At 42.6% G+C, this 17,851-nt stretch overlaps 1 long non-coding RNA gene across 1 annotated transcript; it reads right to left on the bottom strand.

The window, feature by feature from the left end:
• Window positions 1-7,544: 7,544 nt before the first annotated feature.
• On the bottom strand, window positions 7,545-17,257 carry LOC145511502 (uncharacterized). Its single transcript, XR_014057903.1, has 2 exons — window positions 16,257-17,257; window positions 7,545-9,883 (listed from the first exon to the last, which is right to left on the bottom strand). It is a non-coding gene; the product is annotated as an uncharacterized LOC145511502 (long non-coding RNA).
• Between the last annotated feature and the right edge of the window lie 594 nt (window positions 17,258-17,851).

The following is a 17,851-nucleotide window of genomic DNA, read 5'->3' as shown; positions in this document are numbered from 1 at the left end:
GCAGACGAATGGATAAGGAAGCTGTGGTACATATACACAATGGAATATTACTCAGCCATTAAAAAAAAAATACATTTGAATCAGTTCTACTGAGATGGATGAAACTGGAGCCCATTATACAGAGTGAAGTAAGCCAGAAAGAAAAACAACAATACAGTATACTAATGCATATATATGGAATTTGAAAGATGGTAACGATAACCCTATATGCGAGTCAGAATAAGAGACACAGATGCATGGAACAATTTTATGGACTCTGAGGGAGAAGGTGAGGGTGGGACGTTCTGGGAGAATAGCATTGAAACATGTATATTATCATATGTGAAACAGAACACCATTCCATGTTCGATGCATGAGACAAGGGCTCAGGGCAGGGGCAATGGGATGACCCAGAGGGATGGGATGGGGAGGGAGGTGGGTGGGGGGTCCAGGAAGGGGAACACATGTAAACCCATGGCTGATTCATGTCAATGTATGGCAAAAACTATTACAATATTGTAAAGTAATTAGCCCCTAACTAAAATAAATAAATTTATTAAAAAAAAAAAAATAAAGATCATTTCAGAGTTGCTTCCTGCCATCACTGAAACAAGCCCAGGGCTCAATAGAAGAATCATCTGCTATTAGAGCTGGGTCCCAGGCCAAGGTGGCCCTTCCTTAGAACTGCTCACTGTGATATCTTGAATTTTCTCTCCCCCACAGAGATCACCTGCCTGACTATATTCACCCCACCTGTTTAAAATTTTGGGAGCAGACAGCCTGTCACAAAAACACTTCACCCTGTTGAACCTCCTTTGCCAAAGGCTACTGCCAATTCCAGCCAGTTGCCGGTAGAACTTCTCAAAAGGACAGAGTGGGCATGGGACAGCAACAGCAAAACCCTAAAGATCTGACGTAGACCAAGCTAACTATTATAAATCTGGGGACTAGGCAGGTAACCAGAATCTCAGGGAAGAAATGAAGGGAAGTGGTTCCTTGTTCATACCCACCCACACATACTTGATGGGAGGAGAACCTAAGAGAGTGATGGAGGTTGGCCATTTATTATATACCACGTGCCTTACATACATTCTCTCACTTAATTCCCATTATAATGCTGTGTGGCAGGTAGTGGTGTTATCCCAGTCTCAAAGGGCTTAAATAACTGGCTCAAGGTCATGCAGCCAAGTACATGGCAGAACTTGTACTTGAAACCCTGTTTTGTCCAACCTAAAAGACCAAGTTCCTTTCATTATACTAATCTGCCTCCCTGTAGCAAGAATCTTACTAGAATACCATTGGAATCATCTTGTACATTGATTTTGGTTTTTCAGAGATGGATGTCTCAAAGTTCTGACACCAAGTCTCACTCTCCAACCTCAAATATTTTATTATACCTTATCTCAATAGATACCAGTCAGCAGTAGTTATTGAACATGCACCAGCCATTGTGCTGTGCTCCCTGGGGAATAGAAAACTGTTATGCATGAGTGCTACCTTCAAGGAACTTATAGTCTGCATAGGATATCAACATACAATTAATTTTTATTTGTGTTATTATTCAAATAACCTCTGACTCTAAATGGCACAACACGACCAAGGTTTACTTCTTACTCATACCACATACCCATTGTGAATCAGCTGGGTCCTCGCTTTTACTGCTTCTTCCCTAAAGGGGCTCATGTCAGTTCTGGTCACATTTCCTCGGCCAAACCAAATTAAACGGTCACACATAACTTCAAAGGTTAGGTAAATACAAACCTACCACGAGTCTGGAAATGGAGAAAGACCTGAAAACTCTGGTCAGTTTTGTTCACTTCAATCACTCAGTCATGTCCAACTCTTGGCAACCCCATGGACTGCAGCACTCCAGGCCTCCCTGTCTATCACCAACTACTGGAGTTTACTCAAACTCATGTCCATTGAGTCAGTGATGCCATCCAACCATCTCATCCTCTGTCGTCTCCTTCTCCTCCTACCTTCAATCTTTTCCAACATCAGGGTCTTTTCAAATGAGTCAGTTCTTCGCATCAGGTGGCCAAAGTATTGGAGTTTCAGCTTCAAGATGAGTGCCGAAGAATTGATGTTTTTGAACTGTGGTGTTGGAGGAGACTCTTGAGAGTTCCTTGGACAGCAAGGAGATCCAACCAGTCCACCCTAAAGGAGATCAGTCCTGAGTTCATTGGAAGGACTGATGTTGAAGCTGAAAACTCCGGTAAACAGACCAATTAATGACCACATTCTGGGAAGAGGAACAGCCTTAATGCCTCATACCCCAGATTACAAACAATGAAAGACTGAAAGATCTAGTGCCATTGGAGTGGATGCATTCAAGACAGATGTCCTAAGGACTCAGGAGAGGATCACGCCTGGACCCAGGACCCCAGTGAAGTATCCTGAGGAAGTGAAGACCTGCATTGAGCCTTGAAGAGTGGGATGGACTTAGATGGACCTACAAGACAGATCAGTTGCATCCACCTTGACTTTCAATAAAGTGATGGTAATATACCATCAGTCACTCTCATGAACTACATAGGTGCTTTCAGCCCTGGAGAGACCACCCAAATGAGTGCCTGAAGGTGAGAATGTGCACAGTGGGCTTGAGGGGAAAGGCCCATCGTAGCTGGGCAGAGTATTCAAGTCAGGGAAAAATGGCAGTTGGCCAGAGCATTACTTGAGAAGGAATAAAAGATGTTTAAGTGGAACTTTGAGGATTTTAATCTGTTTTAAAATTAAAACAGATTCTTCTTTCATCTGTTTCTTCTTTGATTTCACAAATGCTTTAAATATTTTGCATAGGAGAAACAAAGGTAGATAAGGCTTGATTCCCACCTGTAAGTCTTCAGTGGAAGAAGAAATGTGTTTGGTTTATTACCATTGCCTTTTAAGAAGAATTGATCTCAAAGAGATACTTTGTTTGCTGAATAAGATCTAAAATTTCAAGGGTGTGCATTTATGAAGCAGAAGGGGCTAAAAGGGCCAGTCGACTAAATGGAATTGGGGTGGTGATAAGGAATCCAGGAGTGGGAGGAGCATGGAAATGGAGGAGGCAGAGAAGATAAGACAGCTAGCAATGAGAGAAAAGCCTTTGGGTATGATGAAGATTTTTAATGGGGGGTTTTATGAAGTTTAGCCATATGGTGTTCAGTGTAAGCCCTCCACTTTTGTCCCTTGTGAGCATTTCAGTAAAATATATGTTACTCAAAATGCTTTGGGAGGTGACTTGAGAGGTCACATGGGGGCAACTGGGTAGCAATAAAGTGTTGATTGTGGCCTCAAACTGTACAGAATGTGAACCAGAACTTGTGAAGAGAGCACAGCCATGTTTATGTTAAATAGATATGTGCAATCACACTTCTGTGGGATAAAGTGTCAATTCTAGGCGTGGGAGAGTTTGTCAAGAAACGCTTCATAAAGGAGATTAAAGGAGATCCTGAGGCCAGGTGTTGAAATATCAGAAAGTGTCTCAACTCATCTGGATTAATGAAAAGCATTCCAGTCCAGGCACAGAGAGCAGCATGTACGAAGCTAGTGGGGTGTGGAACAGCCTGCTTTATTGGCACTACTCCAAGCAAACATTGATGGGTAGGTTTATGAGGAATAGGGTCAAAGGGAGCAAGTCCAGTAGTCTAATCCATTTGTCAGGGTTTGTGGCAATAAGGACATGTGTTTACCTTCAAAACTATTTATTCAGCATTTATTTACTCTCATATACTTTCCAGGTTTTATATTGTTGCAAAACTATTTTGTTTTGATTTGGCAAAAAAACTAGAAAACTAATTACTTCCTATTTTCTTACCTATTGGTAAGACAAATGGTGGATCCAGAGATTAACTTTTCTAAGGATATCCTGACTTATTTATATTCACTGCTTGTGTACAGCATGTCAGTATTTACCTGGCTGCTGAGCACCCCCTCCCCATGTGCAGTGCAGAGAAGTGCCAGGATCCGTCAGGTCCTGTGTCCCAGGAAGTGAAGGATTGCCTGAGACAGCAGCAAACAGAAGCAGATAGCTTGTGACTATTAAAACACACTTCTTGATTTATAGTCACCTGTCAGGTAGCAGAATTTATTGCCGCTGATCAGAGCAGAAAGTACCCTCAGTGTGAGGTATGTGTGTGTGTGAGTGCCTGAATATATTTTAAGTATCCACCTGGGAACTCTCTAAATCAGCATTTATTTTAATAATCTCATACATTCATATGGCACCTTTCTCCATAAATGCTTCCAAAGCAGTTTGTAAATTTTATGTAGCTGGGGAATCATCACTGCTGGAGTAGAAGGAAAGAGATGCTTATCAGCTTCCTAATGAGAACTGTAGTTTTGTTAAGAAGTACAGAGATCCAAGAATGTGTGTGTATTTAAATGACTTTGCATTTCATTAAAATAGTATTCAAATTTCCTCTGAATAATCCATTCAGATTCTACCTAGCTTTCCAGCTCACCTCTAGATTCAACTCTGCAGTTGATGTTAAATTTTGGTCCCCTAGAGCAAAGTACTATCACTTTGTCCTGGACGTGGCTCTTCCCTTAATACCCAGAAGAACAGAATTGGACGGGAGACCTCTGTCACTCTCAGGGGTATACATTATGCATTTCTGGCCCATTAGGAGGCTGTGCAGTACCTGAGAGGCCTGTGAGCATCTGGGAGGAAATTAAAGGAACTTCAACTCATTCATTCAGTAATTAATTATTTATTGGGCCATTACTATGTTCCAGAAGCTGGTAGGGTGCTGGAGATACAACTAAGAGCACCAGAGACAGGGCCCCTGTCCTGGAAGCCAGCAGTCTGGCAGGGGAGGTGATCATTAGTGAAATAATCACACAGATCATTGTAAAAGTGAAAGTGAAGTCATTCAGTCATGTCCGACTCTTTGCGACCCCATGGACTGTAGCCTACCAGGTTCCTCCGTCCATGGGATTTTCCAGGCAAGAATACTGGAGTGGGTTGCCATTTCCTTCTCCAGGAGATCTTCCCAACCCAGGGATTGAACCCGGTTCTGAGGATCAATAGAAGTGCTATAGAGGATGGTTCTGAGAATATAAGCAAGGAACTCACCGAGACTGGGGAGTCAGGGAAGGCTGCCTGAGAAAGTGAAGTTCCAGCCTTCAGCTGAAGGATGAGCAGGAGATAACAGAGAGAGAGAGAGGAAAACAGAATGGAGAGGGTGAAGGGAAGAGGGAAGGAGGGAAAGAAGGAAGGAAGGAAAGGAGTATGTGTGGGGTGTGTGTGTGTGTGTGTGACAGCCTCAGTTTCTTCATTTGTAAAGCAATGATAGTAAGTTTTACAGTCTAATTTTGGAGTCCCCAAAAGCAGATCCTGAGAAAAGGACTCTTGTGAATGTGATTTATTGGGAAGTGTCCCCAGGGAAAACTGCTAGAGAAGTTGAAGAATGAGAACAGAAAGGGAAGGAGGCCAAGCAAGGTTGAGAAGGAAGCAAATGCTGTGGAGGGGAGACGTGGAGACAAGACAGGTACGACAAGTAGCTGAGGCACTTGTCCCCCTGTGGAGTTTCATTACCAGTAAAGTCCTGGGCACTTCTGCTCTCTATGCTGGGAAGCAGAGTGGCTCCAGTAGCTTGAGGACTGTCCACTAACACAGAGTCAGGGCGCTGACTGCTGGGAACACAGCACGTGGTGGTAAGGGTACAGGAATATGAGGAAAGGATGTGGAGGGATGCAGGCAGAGCACTGGTGGCCTTTACCACATAGGATACAGGGACAGGCTAAAGGAAGCAATGCATATAAGGAACAGAGTGCAGTACCTGCCACGCATCAGTGCTCAATAAATACTCTCACTGTAATTCTTACCTATTGACTACGCATTGATGTGGCCTGGGACAGGCTTCATCTGCTCAGCTATCTCTGCCTGTTCCAATCCTGCAGGAACCACTCTACCCCACCACATCTCCTGAGACAAACACATGTATAAATATAGCAATATATATTTATATTTCCCAGGATTGTTACATTTTGCTGAGCTCATAACAGAACTGAACAAATAGCCCTGTCATCCCCTGTAATATATCCTATCATTCACTGAGGCCACATCTCTCCCAGTCCTTCTGGACTCCTGGAGCTCAGAAATTCATGTGCCTGGCTACTTCTTAAATACGATCTGTACCGGCCTGGTCAGTTCTCAGGCCTGCATTTCCTGGACAAGTTGATAGAATTTTTAGACCAGAAGGACTTCCTCGATCTGCTCATCTTCTTGAGTGGTATATTGAACAATTATTTGCTCCTTCAAAAAGCAGCATTTTAAATAAAAAGGAATGAGCTGTGGATATACTAACAAAAATGAATCTTAGAACCATTATCCCAAGTGAAGAAAGTAGACACAAAAAAATGTATATAGTATGGTTTCATATATTGGGAATTCTAAAACAGGCAAAATTAATGTGTGGTGACAGAAAGCTGGTCAGAGATTGCCTGGGGCTAAGGCTGGGGCAACTGTAGAAAAGCATGAGGAAACTTTAGGGAGCTGAAGATGTTCCATGTCTTGGTTGTGGAGGAGTGTGTACATTTGTCAAAACTCAGAGTGGTATACTTAAAATGGGTGTGTTTTATTACATGTAAATTATACCTTAATAAAGTGTATTCAAAATCAGATAGGTATTTTATTGCCTGACCAGGAGATCAAAAGTAGATCCAAGACTTGGCTCAGGGAGTTCCATCTGGCCAGACACACAGAAGCCTTTGTATTGTTCTCCATCCCCACCCCCTATTTTTTCCTTTTGGCAAGAAGTTGGTCTTTATTATTTGCACCAATGGAGGGGAACAATGGCCCCAAGACTCTAAAAGGGGAATAATCCACGAATCATTTACATCTGGTGGTTCTGAAATGTGTTTTGTAGCCTGTCTGGTATTTGAATAGAGATGTGCCTGCTTGACATCCTGAAAATTCACTTCAGATGAAATAATGAAGTTCCCTATAAAGACCCAAACTGCTGGAAGCTTGGGAAGCCCTTCACTTTCCCTGCCTGACCTCGCTTCTCCGTTCTCCTCAGTCCAAGCAGGAAACGCAGTGTTTCATCCAGGCCCAAACCTTCCTTCAGGCAGGTTCTTTCTCGGTTGGTGCCTCTGCCTTGTGAGATTTGGTGCCTCTGTGTTAACTTGCAGTGTAATTGGAGTGACTTGAGACTCAAGGGACTCAAGCCGTTGAAAAAGAGACTTGAAAAAAGTTTTCTTGCAAGCTAAGTGGAATCAGCTACTTGCATGCAGATAATTGAGAACAGATTCTATAAAAATTGATTTCTTATATTTAGGATAGAGTTTAGCTAGCTCTCGCTCTGGGAAGTCTCTGCTGGCACCCCCACACCACCAGCCCTGTCATTCCCAAGGCTGGGTTCACTGCCCCCACTGTTTGTACCACCTCCAACACCCTGGACTTTGCCCTCCATGGCACTCATCATGTGGAGGGCAAATGCTTGTTTGCTAATCTGTGTCCTGTACCTGACTGAAAGCTCTTTGAAAGCAGGGTCTACTGAAGTCACAGGTGTATCCCTAGCTGCTACAACAATGCTAGGCTCATAGTAGGTGCTAAGTAAATAGTCGTTGAGTTGTTATGATTCTGAATACGTCACAACAGAGTTTATTTAAGGTTTTCAAAATCAATTGCACAAACAGGAAAACGCTGGTGCTTCCAAAAAGAACTCCACCCAGACAAGAGCTCCAGCAGGAAATACCAAAAAGTCAGTATCTAGCACCGAAATCGCTGTGTGTGTTTCACGGCAAACTCTCGTGAGCTGATTTCTGAGAAGCTGTGGAACAGTCGGGAAAGTCCAGAGTTTTAGAAACTCTACATAAGAATTCTCCAAAGCAAGTGGCACTCTCCAAGTAGGGGGCAAGGTAGGGGGTGGGAGGAGAGGCTCCCAGGAAAACACCCTGGGGCTCTGGAGAAACCCTGAACTTGGTGACAGTGGACAGGCTGGGCACTTAGACTCTCAGAACCTCTGTAAATGACATTAATGACACCTCCCACAGAGTTCCGTCTGTCAGTCCATAAGGATGATAACATATTTTAGCTGCCTGTATCATCAGGAAAAACAACAAAATACACCTATGATTTTAAATTTGACATACAAGAAGAGAAAGAATGAGGAAATTCTAAATAAAAATCATAAGTTACTCCTCATTTTTCACACATTGACTTCCAAGATAAAAACCACCCCAGTTCTTTCTTCCCCATGGCCTCCTGGGTGCTCACATTGGGCTCATTTATTCCTCATGCGTGAAGAGGGAACACAGAGCGCTTAATTCACTCAGTGTCACTACGTATTATCCACATTAGAGTTGGGAAAGAGATGGTTTAAATGAGCATATGATCTGAATCCCAACTTTCCATAAATTCATCCTGGTGGGCACCTAGGCCTCAATATAAAAAGAACAAAATGGTGCCTCTTTCACTAAAATGCTGAGAAGCGACCTCTTGAACTTCACAGAGTACTGTGGCCTAGACCCATCAGGTAAATTACCTTGAATTTAGATAATGAATCATGCCAGTATTTGGGGAAAATAAAAAATTGCAGACTATCAGCAATCGGGTCAACTGCCAGAGAACATGCAACTGCTGCCTATCATGATGTCACCAGTCATCCATTCATTAAATCATTTGTTCAACAAAGGAGATCTTCAAGTCTGGTATGAATCCTTCTATTAGTGATATTGTTGTTGTTCAGTTACTAAGTTGTATCATACTCTTTGCAGCCCCGTGAACTATACAGCACACCAGGCTTCCCTGTCCTTCACTATCTCCTGGAGTTTGCTCATATTCATGTCCATTGAGTGGGTGATGCTATCGAACCATCTCATCCTTTGCCACCCCTTTCTCCTTTTGCCTTCAATCTTTCCCAGGATCGGGGTCTTTTCCAGTGAGTCAGTTCTTCATATTAGGTGGCCAAAGTATTGGAGCTTCAGCATCAGTCCTTTCAATAAATATTCAGGGTTAATTTCCTTTAGTATTGACTGGTTTGATCTCCTTGCTGTCCAAGGGACTCTCAAGAGTCTTCTCCAGCACACGAGTTTGAAAGCCTCAGCTCTTCAATATTCAGTCTTCTTTATGGTCCAACTGTCACATCCATACATGACTACTGGAAAAACCAGGTTTGTCATAGCTTTTCTTCCAAGAAGCAAGGGTCTTTTAATTTCTTGTCTGCAATCACTGTCCACAGTGATTTTGGAGCCCAAGAAAATAAAATCTGTCACTGCTTCCACTTTTTCTCCTTCTGTTTGCCATGAAGTGATGGGACTGGATGCCATGATCTTTGTTTTTTGAATGTTGAATTTTAAGCCAGTTTTTTACTCTCCTCTTTGACCCTCATCAAGAGACTCTTTAGTTCCTCTTCACTTTCTTCCACTGGAGTGGTATCATCTACATATCTGAGGTTGTTGATATTTCTCCTGCAATCTTGATTCCAGCTTGTGATACATCCAGCCTGGCATTTTGTTTCATGTACTCTGCATAGAAGTTAAATAAGCAGGGTGACAATATACAGCTTTGTCATACTTCTTTTATTAGTGATACAACGTTCATCAAATTGGATATCCCTTCCTTTGTAGATTGCAGGTCATAGTAATTCCTACCTTGGAGTTGTGCCATGAACATTAAATGAGTAGCTTTAATTATTAGTAATAATAGCAGCAATAGCTATGGCTCAGAGCAGACTACATGGATGAGGAACTTACAGTCATTTTGCTTCCCCCACTCCAAGAATGTTCTCTCCAGCCTTAAGGCCTTAAGTGGGTGTCATTGCCCCCATGGTCACGTGCCACAGGTAGACACTAAAGAGAATCTTATACAAAGAAAGCTTTGCAAAGTGTTGTGTTTCTAGTAAGATGATAGTTCCATCAGACTAAGCCACCTGGCTGTTTTTGGAGAAAGAAAAAGAGCTTGAATGAGTAGGAACTGGAAAACAGAGAAAACAAAGGATGAAGGTAAATACATAAGAATCCCAGTTTAAGCATCTCATATCTTTCTAGCACAGAGTTTTGATGAGCACAAAAGCTTCTCTAAATATGTCCCTGCTAACCACAATTTAAGCATAGTGTTTTGTAAAGAATGTGTGCTGCCAATATATGCAGTAAATATTCTCTTGCCTCCATGGGATAAGTGAGAGTTCAGTTCAGTTGCTCAGTTGCTTCTGATAAGCGAGATGAGAGAACCAAACATGAATTACCTGGTACCCTCCCCTAGGGCATCTGTCTGGTAAATGCTCGATGACTTAAAAAGAAAGTTTTCTATTTCAGTTCTAGTTTTCAAATTCCGTAGCACTTTACCTGTCCCACTCTTAGGAAGCAGTTTCTCCTGAGTCCATAGTTGATCTCCCTTGCCAGAGAAGGCAAGGAATTGGGATGGCCCCATGCCTGGTCCACCTGGTCCACTGGGTGGACCACATAGCACACAGTAGGGTGCCAAACATATAGCATATTTTCCTCCTTCCACCGCTCTACACACACACACACACACACGCACGCACACACACACACACACACACGAGTACTAACTGTTTAGAACTGTCACACCTATAAAGGCCTTACTTTAGAAGGATGCAGAACTGACCATAGTTGTTTATGTAATCCTAGCAGTGATTGATGAGATAGGCAAGGCATTTAGTTGGAACATCTGAACCCCTATCCTTTGCCAGTTGTGTAACACCTAGTTCTCCAAAGAATGAGGACTACCACATTTCCCATCTCTTCAAAACTCATCACAATCTCCCTCCAGACATATCTTTCTCTGGCTACCTGTAAATCATTGACTATTTGGAGCTGAGGAGCCAGTACAACACACAGCCTCCACCATATTTATTATGTAGTGAAATTCAGATAGTGAAGCAGAAGGGGGATGCTCTACATCATACAGTCAGTTATGTGGTCAGAAAGAGGACCTAGGTCCTTAACTTCTTGTCTTTCATGTGTTCATTTTCCAAGGAATTTAAATCCCAATATGGAAGCAAGACTTTATTCAAAGAGATAACCAAGAGGGCAGCAGATATATGGAAGCAGTCCCTTCCTTACCTTTGTTGACTTTGAATTTTAAAGGCTATTGGGGAAGAGTTGTTCTGTTATATGTAGCAAATGTACATGTACACACACATTTCTTTGTGCATAAGTATTGTTGTTGTTCAGTCACTAAGTCATGTCCAACTCTGTGACCCCATGAACTGCAGCACGCCAGGCTTCCCTGTACTTCACTATCTTCCAGAGTTTTCTCAAACTCATGTCTGTTATGTCAGTGATGCCATCCAATCATCTCATCCTCTGTCTCCCTTGTCTTTCTTGCCCTCAGTCTTTCCCAGCACCAGAATCCTTTCTAATGAGTTAGCTCTTCACATCAGGTGGCCAAAGTATTGTAGTTTCAACTTCAGTCCTTCCAGTGAATGTTCAGGATTGACTGCATAAATATATCCATCTATATAGTGTTAAGCCCTAAGATATGTGTGTGTATATATAGCATTATTGTATGTTATTATATATACTATATATAGTATTATAGCATATATATGTTAGATTCAGTTGGCCTGGTCAGCTATTGAGGCTGGCTCCTGAAGCATTTTATTTGCATATAGAACCAGGTGCCTTGTGGGAAAATTTTGACATAAGGAAATGTGAGTCTCAAAGCTTCTGCTTGGTTGAAGAAGTCAGTTTGCCTTAAAAAGGATGCCCAGGGGGCTATTCCTTGGAGTACTTCTGCCCTTTCTTCCTGCTGTGTTTTCCTGAAGTTCTCTCCTCTCTTTGTGATGTTATCTTATGGAGGATGCTGGGGAAAATAAGTCTGCAGGAACTGCATCAAAACAACATATTTTTGGGGTTACATGGGTTACACCTCCTGCAGGGGAGGGAGCGGTGGCTGTGGGAAAGCACTCTGGCACTCTTCAGTGCGGGCACACAAAGAAAGAAAATGGGATTTGTCCCATGCAAACTGTTTAAAGACTGAACCAAAAAAACACTTTGTTTGTCCCTGGTCTTTTCAATGACGTCAGCACTTCTACACCCAAACACTAGAACTCAGCTGTTGTTTCTTGAAGGAATCCCTTCCTCACCCAAGTTTGAAACCAACTGAGGAAAAGAGGAGTCAGGCAGATGGAGATGAAAATGCTATCCTTATTATTTGCTATAGGCTGACTTTGTGCCCCACAGATTCACATGTTGAAACCCTAATCCCCAATGGGACGGTGTTTGGAGATGGTGCCTTTGGGAGGTAATTAGGTTATGAGGGTGGGAACCTCAGGATGGGATTAGTGCCCTTAGAAGAAGAGAAACGAGAGAGCTTGCTTCCTCTCTCTGGTCTATGTTATGTGAAGATACAGAGAAAGCACAGCCATCTGCAAACTGCGAAGAGGGCCCTTGCAGCAACCTGACCATGCTGATGTCAGACCTTCCCATCTTCCAGAAGTGTGAGAAATAAATGTTAAAATAAATGTCATGAGTTTATGATAATTTGTTATAGTAACCCAAAGTGACTAAGACTCAGAAAGGCTGGGTGGGAAGATGTGTGAAGTGTGCAGTAATAATGAGTTTTCTAATACCAAACCCCAGAACTAGGCAGACTTAACTCACCCAGTCACAGGCAGCACTGAATGAGTATAAGGCCCCGACCAAGGCAAAGGCTGCTCTGTATAGAGGATGCATGAGCAGAGGAGAATGGGGGCTTTTGGCTGGTAGGCTAGTCCCAAGAAGAGGGAGAAACTGAGCCACACAATTCAATTCCTTGTCTCAAAGTCGTCATTCTGTTATGTCACATAACCTCTCCTGGGAGGGATGAGTAAAAGGGTATGGAAAGGCCAGGACTGTTGCTGTAATAAAAGGCCCTCCACATGGAAGGAACATTATGAGTCAGAAGTAAACATTCACCAGCATGAGCCAAGACACAGGCCAAGCTTCAGGTGACAGTGGAGGTGTCAAGCATGGCTCAAATATGGTACTCTACTTCCCAAGTTGGAGAAGGCAATGGCACCCCACTCCAGTACTCTTGCCTGGAAAATCCCATGGACGGAGGAGCCCAAGTCATCATCTTTCCTAACTTTCTAGTCTCACTTTGTTTACAGTCCCTTGGGCTGCTCCTCTGGATTTTGAGTCATGGCACTCCATCATGAGGGAAAGGAGTAACAATTAAACCCAAGGGTTTGTTGTTTCTGTTTTTCACTTCGATGACTTGGCTGGAGGGGCATTTTTTTAAGGATAGAGAATGGACAAGGAGGAGCAGGTCAGATTGGTACACAGTACCTCTGCCTGCTAACCTTTTCCCTGTCTTCCCAAAAAGGACAGAACACAAGCAAAAGTACTCTAAAGTCATGGCTTTGACTTAGCTAGGAAATCAGGAGTCTACCTAAGAGCAGTCTTTTGGATTTACAAAGCCCATTATTTTCTGGTAATACTCACTCATGCATTCATTCAGCATTTTTGTTGAGCACCTAAAAGGTAGGAGGCACTAGGTCCTGGGGACACAGGCACAATCCAAGCTCCAGTGAGATTTCTGTTGATCCATTAGTCAGACAAGAATTTAGGAGCATCTATTATGCACCCCATTGTACCAGACAGTGAACACCTGAGATTTACCCCCTCTAACCTGCTGAATGTAACTGTGGAAAGCGCAGACTTGGAAGTGTCCGAAAGCATGGTTCCCTTTGGGGTGAGATGTCTTCAGATTGCATGAGAGTGGTGGAGGGTTTAGAAAAACAAAGTAAATGACTGATTCAACTAACTAAAATGTCTCTCGTGGACGACTGCACAACTTCTGCACCCCTTAGAGGGCTAGTGAGCATTACTCTTGAGTAGGTAAAGTGAAAGTGAAAGCTGCCCAGTTGTATCCAACTCTTTGTGACCCCATGGACTATACAGTCCACGGAATTCTCCAGGCCAGAATACTGGGGTGGGTAGCCTTTCCCTTCTCCAGGGGTCTTCCAACCCAGAGATCGAACCCGGGTCTCCCTATGTGGTGGCTTTAAAAACATTAAAGGCTTGAGAATCTGCATCCCATCCTTGACGGAGGTGTGACTGCTGACCTGACTGTGGCTCTTAGATGAATTTGTACATTTTTAGACACCATAGATTTCTTTCTGTCTGAGCTTCTTCTGAGCATTGTACATTTTGATAAAATTTTAAAACAACACAGCAGGTAAAAGAATAAAGACTTTTCTCTCCTTTAGTCTCAATATATCTGTGTATGAAGGGCAGAAAGCCAAAAAGTTCTTGTCTAAAAACTCAGCTGCTATTTGTAGCTTTGTAATGAGCAAAACTATGGGAGCCACTTACTCATTCATTTTGTTACTACAAAACTTAGCATGAAGATAGGCACATAGTAGGTTTTCAGTAAGGGATTATTGAATGAATAAATCAATGTCCAGAGATAAATCTCCAGTATGTCCAGCTTTCTACAAGCACAGAGTGACTTTGGGACTGGCCAGCAGTAGCTACCGTGTTTATACCCCACCTAGAACTAGAAGCAGAGAAGTTCTTATATGTTGACCCTTAAAAGGAAAAAAAATGAAGTAGAGAAAGAGGATGGACTCATTCAGAAAGAATGCTGAACCCTAGAAATAGAGAACTAGAGCACTTGAGAGATGAGAGGACTGCGAATTTATATACCCAGTCTTGTCCTCCATCGCTCAAGCGCTGTTAGGGGACAAAGGAGTATCTTCTCAGTCCAGATTCCTGATTCCTCAGAAACTGTGAGATAGTAAATGTTTGTGGTTTTCATCCACTAAACTATGGTGAAATTTGTTACATGGCATGGATAACTGATATAGTTATAACAACATTGGAAAGTCGGCAAAAGGTACAGATTATTTTTGAGCCTATGATACTGTTTCTTCCTTTTGTGGGGTGGGGGGGGGCATTTGGCCTGCTATGTGGGATCTTTATTATTGATAGTTCTCCAACTAGGGATCAAATCTGTGCCCCCTGCATTAGATGGTCAGAGTCCTAACTACTGGAACGTCCAGATATTGTGTTTCTTTAAAATGAGCTTTATTATACAAACTACAACTACTCTCCTGACCCACATTTGTCTAAGTGCCCCCTAGCATAACATTCTGTTGTTTCACCCCACTATGAATATCCCCATTCTACCCCATTATGACTATCCAGACCAGGTTCCTGACTGTGTAAGCTAAAAACTAACAGCTTCCCAGTGGGAAGTAGTCCCTTCCTTTTCTGCCTCCCTCCAGCCTCAGTGTGGGGCCACCACTGATGATTGTTACGACCAGTACATCAGTTGATCACAATCTCACAATCATATAATCAAAGAACCATAAGATTAGAAAGAGCCCAAATGAGATTTATTTACTATAAATTTAATAAGGGTAAAAATTGTATGCCCAGTTAGAGAGGAAATCATTAATAACTCTTCTCTCCCCTACCAAAGAAAGCTCGTAGAGCCAAGAGCCCACTGAGCTCTTTCATTTTTAACTTTGTATAACGAAAATGTTCAACATAGAGAAGTAGAACAAAATAATAAACCCATAGCTCTTGCGTCCATCTCTCAGCTTCAACAATAACCAACTCAAGGCCAATTTTATTGCACCTCCTGCTGTCTTACTTCACTATTCACTTAACCCTCACCCTGACCCTTTGGGTTCTTTTAAAACAGATTTCAGCCATCATATCATTTGTAAACACTTTAGTACATATCTCCAAAAGAGAAGGTGAGAACTCTTTTTTATTTAACATAATCATGATACCATTCTTATGCCTAAATTTTTTTAAAGGAATTCCTCAGTGTCATCAAATATCCAGTCAATGTCTTATTTCCCACAACTGTCTCATGTTTTGTTTTACAGTTGGTTTGTCCAAACAAGGTCTACACATTGCTTTGGTTGATACGTCTCTTAAATCTGTTTTAATTTAATTCTCCCTCCGTCACCACTCCCCACCTACTACGTCCTGAACTAGTGGTACATTTTGAGGCAATCTTTCCAACCTTAGTGAACATGCTGTTCTCTGATTTCCGCTAGTGACTCATCTTTCCTGATCAACAAATAACAGTACACTGGACCTCCTTCTTTAAGATATAACTTTAAGAGATGTGTTTGAACTTGGGTCCATTTTAAAGTATCAAAATTTATCAAGGAGAGAGAGACTGATTACACATCATCCTGGAGGAGATAGAAGTCAATTTCACACTACAGTTGATATAACACTTTTTAAAAACGCTCCTATTGGGGGATATTTCATGAAAGTCAATAAATATTTTGGTCCATTGACGCTGCCCTTGCCATAACTTTTAAATAATAAATATGAAATGAAAAAGTGTTTCAGCAGCAGTACACATCACTTACATCAGGTGGCCTTTCTTCTAAACCTCCTTAAGATTTTCTTATTTTCTCTAAAGTGGGATAAAACTAATAGCTTCACAGGAAAAATCTCACTGAGGCCTCTTTCCAAGTTTTTCCCAAGCGGAGGTGCATCTGTGGAGAGATGGTGTGAAGTGAAAACACAGGGAGTAACTGATATCTGTGAATTTATTGGGGTCATCATGATGCTATTAACTATAGGGTTTTGACAGGAATGCTGTGAAATCTCCCAAGCCTGGTGTTGCTTAGGACCCAGGAGGAAGCACACTCTCAGGGCCTGTTTACTTTTCAGACCTGTCTCCCTGGGCTTGCACTTCACCTCTGCACTTAATATCTGATCAGTCAGAGCCGGGCACTGCATTCTTGGAGGTGTGAGCCTCATTACGGCTTTTCCTATGGTGCATGCCTGGGATTTGTCCTGCCTTGGAACAGGCAGGAGTTGAAAGCAGATGGCACCTTTTCATGACTTGAGTCAATTAACAAGGGATTCCAGGCCTGGCTGCCAGAAGGGCCCTGGAGCAACAGCTGGAATAAAACTAATAAAAACAACTACAGAGCAATTTGTGAAAATGTCAAGGCCAGCACAAACATACTGACCCTCATAAACCTTAATGTGAACTTGGAGGGGTTGGCCCAGCCTGCCTTCAGGATGGCAGAGGGGGTGGGGGCGGCTGCCTTCTTGCCAATTCTGGGGTCTATCCAAGTCTCCTACTGCCTTGCTCCACTGCCCAACCCTCTCCTGATACGGCTTGCTCCAGTGGACCAGTCATCTGGGACATTCACTCTCTCTCAGTAGACCCTCTCCATATTGAACTCTGTCTGCAATGAATGGAAGTGTTAGATGTATCAAAAGGGGCTGCTGCTGCTAAGTCGCTTCAGTCGTGTCCGACTCTGTGCGACCCCATAGACAGCAGCCCACCAGGCTCTCCCGTCCCTGGGATTCTCCAGGCAAGAACACTGGAGTGGGTTGCCATTTCCTTCTCCAATGCATGAAAGTGAAAAGTGAAAGTGAAGTCGCTCAGTCGTGTCCGACTCTTCGCGACCCCATGGACTGCAGCCTACCAGGCTCTTCTGTCCATGGGATTTTCCAGGCAAGAGTACTGGAGTGGGGTGCCAAAGGGGGCTAGAGCCGGTAATTCTAAGAGCCTGTTAAAACAAAACAACAGTTCCTCAAGCCCATACAGACACTCAGAACTTAAATAAGTAAATGTTAGAATTTCAAACTACTTTTCTCTCTTCCTCCCTCCCTCCAAATGGTTTGGGGTATACTCACCACTGTTTACACAAAAGCAAATGCCTCTCTCAAGATAAATGGACTTTTTGTAAACCTACAGCTGTGTAAGCTACAAACAGTTACAGAGGTGATTAATCGATCAGGACAACAGCTTAGCTTATATAGACACAGGGCAAAAGGCAGCCCAGATCACAATTTTGCAACTACTGTAGGAATTGAACCAAATGACTGTTTCAGGACCCCTAAAGTCAGTTAAACTGAGGTGAGGAAAAATTAACCTATATTGAGAAAGGGAAAATAAGATCTGCTTTTATTTCTTATTAATTTGCAAATGTGTTTTTTAAAA

This window comes from Giraffa tippelskirchi, chromosome 1, assembly GCF_054371585.1.
Source record: "Giraffa tippelskirchi isolate mGirTip1 chromosome 1, T2T-mGirTip1v1.2.pri, whole genome shotgun sequence".
Classification (NCBI taxonomy): Eukaryota; Metazoa; Chordata; class Mammalia; order Artiodactyla; family Giraffidae; genus Giraffa; species Giraffa tippelskirchi.
This window is presented reverse-complemented; position numbering and strand designations above follow the sequence as displayed.